Here is a 6,000-nt window from a genome sequence, read left to right as displayed (position 1 = left end):
AACTTTGGGTAAGCTTTCATTTTCTTCTAGTCTTAAGTCTAAGCTATAAACCTCCCTTTTGAAATATGATAGGAAATTAGGTTTTTATGACCTAATTTTAGTACACACTATAAAAATCCCAAGTTTGAAATTTGGCTAGAGACTTTTCATTTGTATTTACATTTAGTCCTTGCCTACTCTTCATGCATGTATCATCATCCACATTATACATTAGTTATTTGTAGAATATGAGAACAGTTAATTAATGGTGTTTCTTTTGGTATAAATCAGGAAAAAAAAAGTCAGTTATTATTTATAAGCTAAGCCTATAGCAAGTAATAATCATTAAAATAAAATTAAAAAAAAAAAAACCATAAATTGAATGAATGTCTTTGCTTCAGAAATGACCAAAGCCCCATTTGGAAAATCAAAATGGCATATATGTTTGTAATTGGTGAGAAAATGAAGTTGGTGGCATTGCCCCAATTTGTTTACTAATTTATTTTCCATTAAATGATGCATAGAGAAAAACAACTAGAATTTGTGTTAGGTTATCACCCTAATAACAACACCGATCAATATGAGTTTTCTTAAGGTTAAACCACAAATATTGTTAGTGGATACGTTATTATTTTAAGAGTATTTTTGTTTAAATTAAACTATTAAAGATGTATTTGGTTTAACTTTTAAAATGTTTAATTTTTTGAAACTAATTTTTGACTGTGTATTTTATAAATATTTTAATTAAAAAATGTTAATAGTAATTACTTTATTAAAAAAATTATCTAATAAATCCAACGGCCCTAAATTACTGAATTAAATGCGTTATTGCTAAATTTGATTATAAGAACTTTATATATGAATTTCTTTCAGTGAAAAGAAAAATCAATCTAAAATATATAGGTCTACTCCTAGACCACATTGAATGGTCAATTATACTATATATCCCTAAGTCACTAGCCATCACTAATTAATATAGCATGCATCTGCATTATGTATATAAAAGATATGCATCATTGGTATTGTAATAGATCAAAAGTGACCACTGATGGGTGGATTATGTTTTAAATAAAAAATTTATTTACTTTCTTAATATCAGACTCTCTGTAGCTAAAAGTAAGTTTGTAGATTTAATTTTAGAAAACTAAAAACTAAAAAAATAAATCATCAAACAAAGATGGAGTGTTTGATTTTAAAACTAAATCGTTTAAGAAAAAATGGAGGTATTTAATAATTACTTACAAAATAACTTTGAGAGTTATATTTTAAATAGATTTTCTACCTTATGTTTATAATATATCCAACTCGTGTTTCTATCACTTACTTTTTTCATTTTTTCACGACGTTTAGAACTTTTTAATATTTTTGTGTAAATCTTTGGTACGTTAAATCAGTTAAAGTAGTTAAATGAGAAAAAAAATTATGAACATTTATAAAAACAGCAAATGTTCCTACATTTTTTTTAAATTGTAAAGGCAGTATATTTAAAAGTGAATAGGTATCGGATAGTTCTTTATCAATTGTTTATATATCTAATTATTTATCATATTTGTAATATGAAAAAAGATATGCTATTATTGTTTTTTTCAATTGTCATCGAAGGTGAATTTTCATAAAATTACAAGGTTTATGATAAAAAATAAAATTACAGATGGAGGAAAATTGAGCAGTTTTTTCTTTGAAATTTAAATTTTAGTAAATGAAAACAAAATAAATTCTCAAAGAATAAAGTTGCATAAAAAGTATTGAACTAGTAAAAAACATAGATATGATCTTTAGACATATATGTATCTTATAATAAAAACAAACATGCATATTAACATAGAAATAATGTGGTGAAGAGACCCTTAAAAGACAGAAGGTCATTTAAAAGTAGGGTACCCTTAAGAAAAGGTTTACGTCAATGTGAAGACTAGAAGAGACTTTGATGAGTCTAACAAGCCCAAAAGTTATTTTGGTGTGAACATGCATCCTAGGTTTGGTAGGAGTACATTAACTTCCTCCCATCAAAATCAAAATCATACGATAAAATTGAAAAATAAAAAAAATAAACATCATTTTCCAATCATTTCACTGTTACTCCCCTTATTTACAGTGAGGTTTATAATTTTAGAAACAAACTATTTGTAGATAAAGAAAATAAGTTCAAACTAATTTATATATACAACTAAATTTTATATTTCATATTAAAGGTCTACATAACTCAGGTTGAAAAAAATTACAGACCAACCTAAAGTGTTCACGATTGACAAAAAAAAAAATGAAAATCAATTCAACTTAATCAGAAAACTACAGTTTGGATTAACAATTTTTTCTTTCATCTCCATAATTTATCTCTCACACACACGTATACACATATATATAATCTGGTTGAGCTGGATCAATCTGACTCATACTTGTACAACCGACAATTAAGTTCAACATTTTTCTTCACACGTACAGATATATAATCTAGTTGAGCTGGATGAATCTAACTCCTACTTGCACAACTAACAATTAAGTTCACTTTTCTTTTTCAAATTTTTAATCTAATCCAATTCATCATCAAATTTAATCTAATTTGGTTAACTTGGATAATCAGAATATAAACTTTAAATATATGATGGATATAATTTTAAATTTTAAAAAATATCGAGATGGATTAAAGGTGTATTTTTGTTTAAAGGAAATAAATGGTAAATAGAAGTAAAGGGGGGAGTTGGTGGGAGGAATTTTTTTGCGGGTGGGGCCGGGTGGTTTATGAGCTATTTTAATACGTAATAAGGCTTCTAGAAGCTGCATATACATCCTACCTATTTCACAACCACCATTATTACTTCCATTTCCACGTGTCTTTTTCTCAATTTTCTTTATTTATATATTTTTTGGGTGCCATTACTTCACGATATCAACAAAATTTCAGCCACAAATCAAGTCCATTACTATTAATTAATTCATTACATTTTTAGACTACTCAAATCATTCTTAGTCTCATGATTAATTTTCATGGACTCACTTTAGTTTAACGTATAATTTATTCGTCCCTTTCATGAAGATTATATATTTTCTTTATAGAAAAATAAAAAGGAAAAAGGAATTGGATGGTTGATTTCGCGATTTATTGGGCAATTTTGACTTCTTTTTTCTTTTGTTGATGTTAATTTTGTCTTTCATTCTGTATTCATATAATCATGAATATTGTCCACTTTATATTTATATTTATGATATGGTTTTTATATTTTATAAAGTTCCATGCTAATTTGAGATATTGTCTTTTCTGTCTAATATGTAATAATATTTTTTTTCCCTTCTAACTAATATGTCACAGCATATATATCTTTTAATTTCAACAATCACTTGTGTACACAAGTATGCTAAATTGTTATAAGGTATGGTTTGAACGTCACTTATACTTAAAAAGAAGAGTGTCATTAGAATTTAAAATGTTACATTTTTACAAATTTTGTTTTATTCATATTAAAGTGTTGATATAATGTTATAGCTAAAGTTATTGTATGGATTATTGTCCGTCAAATATTGTATTAACTAAGCTAAATAACCTTTAAATAATAAATTTGCTCATTTCCAAAAAAACTTAAAATTTAAAGATAAAATTGTAACATTTTGAAATTTACACAAGAGAAATAAAGAGAGTGAGTAATTTTCTTATTTTAGTGTGATAAATTTTTTTTGTATATTTTTAAAAAACTTAGATTATTCTCGAAATATTAGACATGATTTGTAGATAAAATATTGATTTTTGTTGATATAACATTTTAATCAATTAAACTATATCGTTGAATGAACGTGAAAAGATAAAACTTGATAAATCGGAATACATTACTAGTTACTTACTAACATGGTATCGTGTCAAATTCACATAAAGAGCCATTTGTATTGAATGGATGACCAACTTTGACTTATGTGTTCTTATGAAGTGAAATGTTAATAAATGAATGAATATTAATCATAGGAAATAGATAATTAAACACCATATAATATAATATAAATATATATATGTGTATGTATAAAGAATAAATAAAATTCATTTCCGATTTTATCCTCATTGACCTGCCATTATTGCATGGGAAATTGTTTGGTAAATTTCCTTTGCTTACACACTTCTATTGTTTATCTTTGTTATTTAATTGGTCGGTGACTCTTGATTTCTTGACTCTACCACTTCTCTTTATTCTACATGTAACCAGCTGAGTCTAAAGTCTTTGTGTTCCCACCTACATCACTTCTCTGTACATATCAGTTTAAGTCTACTTCCATTGATTTCAAACAAGGTGTACGATTCTGTAACATTTAGTTGTAAAAAAGATCGATAAAAAATTAATTTTTAAGTAGTTTGACTATAAAAATTGAACTTATTATCTCTTAATAAGTTATTAATATTATATAATTTGTTGGTATTTGTCATTTATTTCAAAAGTATTTCGATCTTTTTAAAAAGTCGCAATATTAATTTTGATTTTACAAGAATTTGACTATAAATTATTCATTTCAAACTTTCGAAATAAATAATATTTGAAATTGTTAAGAAAACGTTTGTTTTATGAATTTGGTTCTCTTACTACTACGAAAGTTTGACCTTTATATTTGATTTGTGTTATTTGTACGATGTTTTATGTATGGTATTTGGATAACAATCACACTTAATCAAATTTTTATTTAATTAGAGTTTTAAAGGATTTATACTATTTATGAATTATGATGGATATGAAATTACTTATGAACAATTTATGGTAAAATGTTGGAACTTTGAAAGAATATGAATAATTGTGAAACAAGTGACAAAGATAAAACTTTTTTTTTTTTTTTTTGTAATTTATCTCATATACATATATAGAGAGAGGGTAACTAACATTATCTATGTTAAGTTATAGTGAAATTGAAGAATAATCGTATTTCCATTGAATAGAAAATTATATAGTCCATTATGGTCTTTTTCTTTGAACACAATTATAATCCACAAATAGAACTTTTTGAATATAGTGGTGATTTGATTTGATGTAGCTATTTTAAGCAAGTCTTCGATACATGTATACAATTAATTCACATTTTGAAGATGTTATTGGGAAGACCAATCAACTTGACTTTCATGCTGAAAATGAAACATTTTTCTTTTCCACACAACCAATTCCAAAACCACCTCACTTTCAACTATATCTTCTAATCTTTTTTTTCTTCAAATAGGCAATCACTTGTTTGCATCCAACTCTTCAATCATTCCACTTGATTCGATTTCTTTGGCAAATGTAACATTTTCTTCTGGGGTTTAAAAAAAAACACCAAAATTTTAATGTTACAAATATTTTAAATTATTTTTGTATTTTACAGTAAATTTTCTTATTGTTATTTTCTTTAGACTCCTCGAGCAAAGCTATTATTGCTTGAGCCCAATCTTAGCGTTCAAGTTTTTAACTATAGCTCATATAATTTGGTACGTTTGTCCACTCCTTATTTTATGTTTGTTATTAAATTTGCAAATAACCCTAATTTTCATAGAAAAGGAAAACAACGTTAATTTTATTTTTGCTTTTACATTTTTATCAGTTTTTTTTTTTTTAATTTTAAGGAAAAATTCAATATTCATTAAGTTTCAACTATTTCAAAAGTATTGTTGTATTTTGAATTTAGATTTTATTTGATCATTAAATTTAACCTTTTACACTACTTCAATCCTTAATTATTTCACTAGTGTTCTCAACTTCCAGTTGATTTATTTAACACAATATTCAGTAGTAAAATTATAGTTAATTTAAATGCTGATTAGAAATTAATAAAAAAAATTAGTTAAATTAAAAAAATTGAATTAATTATAGACATAAACCTTTGAAAATGAGTATTTAGTAAATTATTGAGTTAAAAATATAAATATTTCTATTTAAAAAAAAAAACAAATTTCTCCCTGGTTAATTTAAACATAAACGTACAAATTTGGGAGCGTGGAATTTTCTTGCGTGGTTTGACCGAAAAAATGGTGAAGAAGGAATAAAATGGCGATAAAAGCAAAAACTTTTACTTTTATTTTCT

This window comes from Cucumis sativus, chromosome 5 (assembly GCF_000004075.3).
Source record: "Cucumis sativus cultivar 9930 chromosome 5, Cucumber_9930_V3, whole genome shotgun sequence".
Taxonomy (NCBI): domain Eukaryota; kingdom Viridiplantae; phylum Streptophyta; class Magnoliopsida; order Cucurbitales; family Cucurbitaceae; genus Cucumis; species Cucumis sativus.
This window is presented reverse-complemented; position numbering follows the sequence as displayed.